Raw genomic sequence first — 9547 nt, forward strand, 5'->3', positions numbered from 1 at the left:
AATCAAATCAATGTGTAGTTAATTGACGTAAGGGTGGTAATAATATCATCAGGATGTGTAATATTGAATACGAATGATGTTGTGAAGAACCTCTTTGATCAGACTTGCAATACCGTCTGATGGTGTGTGTGTGCACTGCAGTGAGTGCAGGAACAATATTGTCAAGTTTAATACAGGATAATAAGGCCTCGTACGATATGTCCAACTAATATAAGGGACACAATGACACGAGCTGTTGCAATAATGACTGTTTAAATGTCTTTTCAGTGGCACTCGGGACCAGTTATAATTAAGTAAAATGTTTCAATAAATTTCGGTTGGAATTATTGTCCAAATGGTATAATGAAGAGGAATGAACGAGTGATAACTAGTACTAGTAATTACTTAAGATAAGGCACGGTGAGGTATTATTACAGGAATAGATCATTTGACTATATCGACACTATCATGAGTGAGCAAGCGAGTGTCGAAGCCGTCAGAACGTAAGTGGATGAGTTTAGAGGCTGGGCTGCAACTGCAGTTAAGATATGTTTGCCCGCGACTGCCTCCTGAGATCCCTAACAAAATTTAGAGCCGATGGTGGCTCTGGATTAAGGTACGCCAAGGACTCGAGGAGCATCGTCCACCAGCTTCCATATGTCCGCTTTTCGGTCTACCTTCTGATCCCCAAATCAGACAGCTACAAGCGCCTGGTACTTATTCTGCCAACTCTTGCCCTACTCTCAGGAGACTATATAAAGTCGGCAAGGAGGTTCTGACTAGTCGCTGACTGCGCTCAATTGGCCAACTGACCCAGAATAACTCTAATGTGAACATAGCAACTCTGGGGCGGAGGCTGAAGCACACCCCGAATTTTGTTAGGGATGCTTGAGGAGCTTATATAGACTTGCTACGATGACGTCACGGAATGTGACGCGAGTATAGTGCCACTGAAGGTAAGGGTGGTCACGTAAGAACAGACTAGATAAAGCTATGGAAAAATATATGTTTAGATTTGAAATGCCTAGCACCTTATCGAACTCGGTGGAAGTCTAGTAGCTACTTCAAACTATCGTCAGTCATGAAAAGATCCGGTCAAATGACACGATTTTAGATCTGTGAACAAGGCACGAAAAGGAAAATAATCGGCGACAGGCCCCATCAGGCCTACACTTCAGCGCCGAGATCAATATGTTATGTTATGTTATGTTATGACAACGGTATACCTAACATGACCGATGCACTGAGGCTGTGATAACAGCTCCAGTATTGAAGTCGCGGTAATTTCTGTCATGAAGAACTGCCAAGTGCAGCAATGACAATTAAACTAATTAACAAGGCAATTAAACTAATAAATAATTCAAACTAAACACTAATAAAAAAAACTAATAACTAAATAGCGTTTATTTAACGTTGTTTCAACGACATTTGCCATCTATTAAAGCTCATTACTCCTTCTCATATGAGTTACGAACTATTGTGATTTAAATCAAAGAGATAATTTCGGTGACGCCTTTGCATGGACTATCTTTGCGACATCTTCGACACTCTACACGAATGCACTATGAAAAATGTATTTTTATTATCTTTCCGCTTAAAATATCAAATTTTACTGTCTTATAATCTATGAATGTTTGCAATTTCATATCAAAGGTAAGATATTGACGCTGTATGGGCTTATGTTGGGCCGCACCCACAACGACCTATAGTCGTGACTCTTCATTAATTATTTTATTCATAAAATAATAATAAATGTTTTAATTAAGATTAAATTCGATAACTTTCACAGTGTTAAAAGCTGTGGTAAAATTTGCTTACCGAGGTGTAAAACAAGCAACGCTGGAACGTAAATGGGATAAGGTGGGCGAATGCCGGGTATGCTTCATTGCTCGCTCATTATAATTGTGTTGCCGTATAATAATACGGAAATATAAATATCTAATATTGTTTTATTTCATTATCACAGTAAGAAAGATTATTACTGTGTCACCAGATCGTGTTCCGTCTGGAGCACTTCTCGACAATAAGTTCAACACCAATTTTTATTTAAACGCCGCCTGTCAACGGAAGTTTTTTTTCCAATGTAGGCTACTGATTACTTTGGCTTGACCTCAAACTACTTACTATTGAGGGACCCATTGTGAATGATAAAATTATTGAATTGCTTCTCTGAAGTAAACTTCAACTAAACTATGTTTGCCATGCTTTGAACTAATTTACTTCGAGTATTGGAGATTGTTTCTCGGTACCTCTTCCGTAATCGTACGAGAGTTCATTGTCAACCACTATTTCTTAGTTCGTTCACACTTAAGTTATCGTAAATTTGTGTCTCATTTCATTTCCAACAAAAAATCTTCTAAGATATTTAATCGGGAAATTTTATTTCCCTAATTATCAGACGTAGCGAAATTCAGTATTATATGGCGAGTGCTATCATGAATAAAGTATGTCTGGGTATCAAGATACTTTCACTTCTTACCAAGGTGCAATTCTTTACTCTCATCAGCGTTATAGTCTGAACTTTACACCTAGAGTTTGCGTCGGAGCTTATCGTATCGACGTACGAATTTTCAAGAAACGCCTTCTGAGGATACAAATAAGCTTTGTGTTCTACTTGGCTGAAAATTCAATTATAATTATTCTAATCTTACTGCAGCAGAAGTTTCAGCACAACAAATTTTTGTTTTAAATTATACACTGAATAATTAGATTAACTAACATTAAAACGAGTCTCAATCTCTCTCTCTCTATCTCTCCTTCCTGGTCTCTATAAGCACAAAAAATCTCTCCTCAGTAACTAGCGAAATTATAATTAAGTTATTAGTATGAGTCATAAATTAGTTTAATTGCCTTATTAACAATTTTCATTTATTCACGCCGCCCGCCAACGGCGACCTCATATAGAGCGGTTTGCACCAGATCGGTCGTTGTACAAACTGGCCTACATCGCACTATCACACCAACCATCACGTTAGGTGACCACATAGAAGAAATAGTTGCGCGAGGCAGACAACGGATAGGGTGGATATGGCGGACATTTCGAACAAGAGAAACAGCGTCAATGATTACACTCTTCAGAGCCCTCGTGCTCCCCAATCTTGAGTACTGCTGTTTAGCCGTACTCAACCGTTTAGTAAATTATTTTTTTTAGCACAATCTTTATCTTGTCCTGCTGCTTGTTGAAAAAAAATTATTGTTTATTAATTAGAAATCATAAATTTCGTGCAAATGTGTGCCATTTTGAGCAATTGACGCTAACAATAATTCTGAGGAACTACAATGGGATGTTCAATAGTGTTAAGCATTAGGCGTTGGTGAAATTTCAACACTTGGTTGGCGAAGAGTTTTATTCTTGCGTCTTCCAACAGAATATTATTTCTTCAATGCGAAATACTGAATATGAAAGTCAAATTTTGACGAAAATTCAGGATATATTGCTTCATAAACTATGTAAAACATTCGAATTAATATTTAATGGTAAAGAAAGTGTTGAGTAACTTAGCTAATTCACCAAAATATATCGCTCCTAATTAAGGCTTATGTCGAGTACACGTGTCGGAAGAACTGGCAAGTAAACTGCCGAACAAATTAAAACGGGCGACTGAAGGTCTGGACAAAAATGTCGCGTGAGGCGCCTATGAAATTGCGATTACAAATAGTTTAATCATAGGTGATGATTTTAAATGTATTTAGTTTTGCTTCCAAGTCAACTAAGAGATGATTAGAAACCAGCATGTATTATTTTTAACTCTACGCCCCTAGCTACTAATATTTCACTATCATACTTATGACGGGACACTTAACCCCCGTTGTTAAAATATGTTGATTCAAGATTCAGCATACAATCGACTGTTATGTGCCGTGTTGAACTTCATATTTCAACGCAGTTGTTGAGGGATCTATCCTTGTTGATGAAAAATGTCCGCACATCCAATGCAAAAAAGATAGCTGTATATTAGTAGCTGTAGTAGGGTGCATATCTACCGCCTTTATTAGTGTAAGCTGGCAGAATTTCTTCTCTTAAACAAGTTTTGTTAAAGACCAGAGAATTAGTTTTATTTATTAACTTCTTGTTAGTTTTTTCAATAAGTCGTACTAAATTCTTCGTAGGTGTTGGAAGATTGAAAATACAGCGGTTTAAATAGGTAACTAGCGAAATTATAATTAAGTTATTAGTATGAGTCATAAATTAGTTTAATTGCCTTATTATCTATTTTTATTTATTCACGCCGCCCGCCAACGGCGACCTCATATAGAGCGGTTCAGTTCGGTCGTTGCACAACGACCGATATATATTCGGTCGTTGCATCGTATATATCGGTCGTTGCACAAACTGGCCTACATCGTACTATCACACCAACCATCACGTTAGATGACAACATCGGAGAAATAGTTTCGCGATGGAGACAAAGGATGGGGTTGATCTGGCGGACATTTCGAACAAGAGAAGCAGCGCCAATGATTACACTCTTCAGAGCCCTAGTGCTCTCCAATCTTGATTACTGCTGTCAGCTTTGGGCGCCGCTCAAGGCGGGTGCGGTGCGGAAACTATAGAGGCAATGCAGCGGACCTTCACGTACAAGATCAGCGCCATGAGGGAGCTGGACTTGAACTACTGGGAAATGCTGAAACACTTGGGACTGTACTCACTGGAGAGGAAAGAGAGAAGTATATCATACTGTACACTTAGAAGACGATAACCGGACTGTCACCCAACTCTGAATGTAAGACCTCCAAAATTGTGACGTATTACAACGAGAAGAGGGGGAGACTGTGCAGGATTCTCCCATTCAATAAAAGTGCCGCGGCCAGAGTACAGACTTTCGTGAGGGATCACTGTCCCTGGTAGGACCAAGGTTGTTTAACGCCTTACCAAAAGTGCTGCGAGGAGGGGAAATTTCCTTTGCGACTTTCAAGAGACAACTGGATAAGTTTCTGAAGAAGATGCCGGCTTGTCCAGTTGTGGGGAAACTACCCTCAGCAAGTGACAAGCATCAGCATCTTGCATCAGCTGGCCCAAATAGACGGAACACGTCCAACGTTACTTCTGGGACCCGATGGCGGGGTGGCCTGTCTATCGAAGACTTGGAGACAGAGGACGACGCAGGCGGAGCATCAGCTTGACCATGGACTGCGAGAAGTCATAAACTCATCATAAGATCATAAGGTCATAACTAAGGGCAAAGTCCGTAGGGTTTGTTTGTGTTTTGTCATGTAACCAGTTGATATTTAAGCTCATTAAATAGGCTCAAATCTTAACATACTCCACAAATAAAGAACGGTATTAGGGAAAGGATAACAAACCTTGAATGTATGTACTATTTTGAAACATGTAATGCACACAGTGAATTTTTCTCATGTGTTTTTTCTAACGTACAGTTTTATTGGGAAAGTTTCTTGCTTCTATTTCGCTTAATTTAGATTCCTAGTCAAAAAACAAGAAGCAATAAAAGCCTGGTAATTTTTGAGCACATGCAGTAATAGCAGTCTTCAAGTTTCACATAAATTTTTATTTTTAAGTGTTAAGTCTAAATCTTCAAAAATTAGGAGGAGGAAACTGAAAATATGTTTTTAGAGGCTAGCACTATACTGAGTTATAATAATCTTATGAATTTTTCTACTAATTTAATAAATTATTTGTACCTGTAAAATATGACATGAGGAAGTGCGCAACCATTTAGCACAATCTTTTTCTTGTCCTGCTGCTTGTTGGAAAAAATTATTGTTTATTAATTAGAAATCTTACATTTCGTGCAAATGTGTGCCATTATGAGCATAAAAGAAGAAAATTGACGCTAACAATAATGCTGAGGAACTACAATGGAATGTTCAATAGTGTTAAGCATTAGGCGTAGGCGAAATTTCAACACTTGGTTGGCGAAGAGTTTTATTCTTGCGTCTTCCAACAGAATATAGTTTCTGCAATGCAAAATACTGAATATCAAAGTCAAATTTTGACGAAAATTCAGGATATATTGCTTCATAAACTGTATGTAAAACATTCGGATTAATATTTAATGGTAAAGAAAGTGTTGAGGTACTTAGCCAATTCTCCAAAATATATCGCTTCTAAAGCTTATCTCGGGTACACGTGTCGGAAGAACTGACAAGTAAACTGCTGAACAAATTAAAACCGGCGACTCAAGGTCTGGACAAAAATGCCACTTGAGGCGTCTATGAAATTGCGATTACAAATAGTTTAATCATAGGTGATGACTTTAAATGTATTTAGTTTTGCTTCCAAGTCAACTATTAGATGATTAGAAACCAGCAAGTATTATTTTTAACTCTACGCACCTAGCTACTAATATTTCACTATCATACTGATGATGGGACACTTAAAACCCGTTGTTAAAATCTCTTGATTCAAGATTCAGCATACAATCAACTTTTATGTGCCGTGTTGAACTTCATATTTCAACGCAGTTGTTGAAGGATCTATCCTTGTTGAAGAAAAAAGTCCGCATATTCAATGCAAAAAAAGATAGCTGTATATTACTAGCTGTTGTAGGGTGCATATCTACCGCCTTTGTAGGCTTATGAGAACAAAATGTAGACTTGCGAGAACAAAATGAACTTTACACTTCCGTGTGGCTGAGTTTTATTTATACATTTATTTATGTCCATGTCTACCAGCCTACGGATGAAATGCTGTATTTTTTGCTCTGATCCTAATGAGTACGCGAGCCTCCAGAAAGTCTTAATTCGGTAAACTACACTAATAGAACTTTCCCATCAAATCATTCAGTCCTACATCTCTGCACAGTTTCCGCTCACGTTGTTGTATTATTTCTAATAAAAAACGCGTCATATGAAACCAAAGATTTCATGGAACTGCACATGGACAACTGCAGGCTGTGTTTGTAGGGATTGCGTCTGTATTCGCAATTTCATGAAGAAGTTTCACGTAAAATTTTTGTTGAGATATTCAGTCGCCCGTTTTCTTTGTACATGCGACACAGTACAAGTTCTCTCTTGCTTACCTGGCAGTTCATTTCTTACCTGTTGTTCAGATGAGACTTGAGCGCGAAATATTTCAGTAAGTAACATTAATACCGCAAAATTTTCCTCATTCATGGATAATAAAATATGAAATAGTCTTACTAATTTCATATGTTCGAATATTCATGAAAATTCTTACTATTCACTGCTAATATTGTATTATTCGAACTGGCAGAAACTACATGTTGTCCGAAGATCTCATTGTAAACACCAATATAGAAATGTCGCCTAAGCCTAAAGCTTAACACCGCCCATGTAATGCGTCCGTCTTAAGTGTTGTGATGGCAATCTATGATACTGCGGTCCCAGCGACTACGTCTGTTAAATATTGTTATATATTGAATTTATCAGCAAGATCTACGTCATCTACCCGACCTCAGTTCACAATCCAGGTGTTCGCAACAACTTAAACTCTTCTGCTTAATCCACTCCAAAAGATCTCAATATAATAATTATTCAGTAGGTAAGGATACAAACTTATTTATACTAATTATTTCCTTTATATCACTCATATGTTCAAGCACCCCGCAAGTTAACCATCTTATTAATTGTCGTCGCTTTCAATGTTAAATTTTCGTCATCGTGAAAATCTATTTCAATTCGAAAGGAGAACTACTGACAGTAAAATGGCTACGAAAACGCGTTGCACTCGAAAATTTAGAGCTCATAAATAAATAATTTGACTACCCTAATATCTGACGTAAATTAAACTCTACAAACTCCATAAATGCAAACAAATGAAATCTCACAACGTCGCTATTGTAAATCCTTCTGTTGGAACATGAAAATACGAGTGTATAGAAGATACTCAGCAAGTTATATAAGTATTATACCATTTGACGCCTATTAAAACTGATTTTATTATATTATTTTTTTATTGATATTCTATTTTTAATGAATGCTTTCAATTTTTTTATCACATGAGCGCATATCTCTGTTTTACTCTTATATTACGAGTATTTTAAATACGTTATGACTCTCATACGAGGGCCCGATGTGTGTGTTAAAATTTTTGTTGAGACATTCAGTCTCCCGTTTTCTTTGAACAGGCGACTTTTCCTTTTGTTCTCTTGCTTATCTGGCAGTTCATTTCTTACCTATTGTTCAAATGTAACTCAGTCGCGAAATATTTCGGTAAGTAACATTAATGCAGCAAACTTTTCTTGTTTATGGATAATAAAATCTGAAATAATCTTGCTAATATCGTATGTTCAAATATTCGTGAAAATTCTTACAATTCATTGCTAATACTGTGTTATTGGAACTGGCAGAAACTATATGTTGTCCGAAGATCTCTTTGTGAACACCAATATAGAAATGTCACCTAAGCCTACAGCTTAAGAGCGCCCATGTAATGCTTCCGTCTTAAGTTTTGTGATGGCAATCTATGATACTGCGGTCCCAGCGACTACGTCTGGTAAATAGTGAATTGTTCTGCAGGATCTACCCGACCTCAGTTCACAATCCCGGTGTTCGCAACAAGTTAAACTCTTCTGCTTGATCCACTCCAAAAGATCTCTCTATAATAATTAATCAGTCATCTAGGATGCAAACTTATTTATACTAATTATTTCCTTTATATCACTCAATTGTTCAAGCACCCAGAAAGTTAACCATCGTATTAATTGTCGTCGCTTTCAATGTTAAATTTCGCCATCGTGCAAATCTACCTCGATTCGAAAGAAGAACTACTGGCGGTAAACTGGCAACGAAGCGCGTTGCACTCGAAAAATTTAGAGCTCATAAATAAATAATTCTACTATCAACATATCTAACGTAAATTAGACTCTCACATCGTCGCTGCGTTGTAAATCCTTCCGTTTAAACATGAACATACGAGTGTATAGAAAATACACAGCAAGTTATGTAAGTATTACACATTTTGACGCCTATCATAACTGGTTTTATTTTATTATTTTATTCATTTACATTCTATTTTTAATGAATGCCTTCAATTATTTTAATCACATGAGCGCATATCTCTATTATACTTTTAAATACGAGTATTTAAACACGTTATAACTCTTGTACGAGTGCTCGTGCCTATGTTGAACGCACCACGCAATATACCAGAAAGTATTGCTCCAGGAATGGTGTGAGTCTTGGTGTGGTTTTCAGGCAAATATTGGCTCCAGGTGTGAGGAAAATGAAATATACGTCACTCCAGTGCTCTTTATATATCAAAGTGGTCAATAATATGAATAAATTCACGATTACTCAATGAACAATAATCATGTGAAGCTATTCGCAGGGAGAACTGCAATATAACGGCAAGCCAAGTAAAAAAATGTATTCAATAAATAGTTGGGCAATGAAGTAAATGAGGTCGAAATCGGTTATATATTTGAGTTAGCAAACGAGTCTAATAAAAGCATTGGAGTTTATCAAAAGTGCGCGTCAGAGAGCGCAGCAATGACAAGTGCGCACGCCAAGCAATGACAAGTACGCACGCCAAGCAATGACAAGTACGCACGTCAAGCAATGACAAGTACGCACGCCAAGCAATGACAAGTACGCACGCCAAGCAATGACAAGTACGCACGCCAAGCAATGACAAGTACGCACG

Source organism: Hyalella azteca, unplaced genomic scaffold (assembly GCF_000764305.2).
Source record: "Hyalella azteca isolate HAZT.00-mixed unplaced genomic scaffold, Hazt_2.0.2 contig17769, whole genome shotgun sequence".
Taxonomy (NCBI): Eukaryota; Metazoa; Arthropoda; class Malacostraca; order Amphipoda; family Hyalellidae; genus Hyalella; species Hyalella azteca.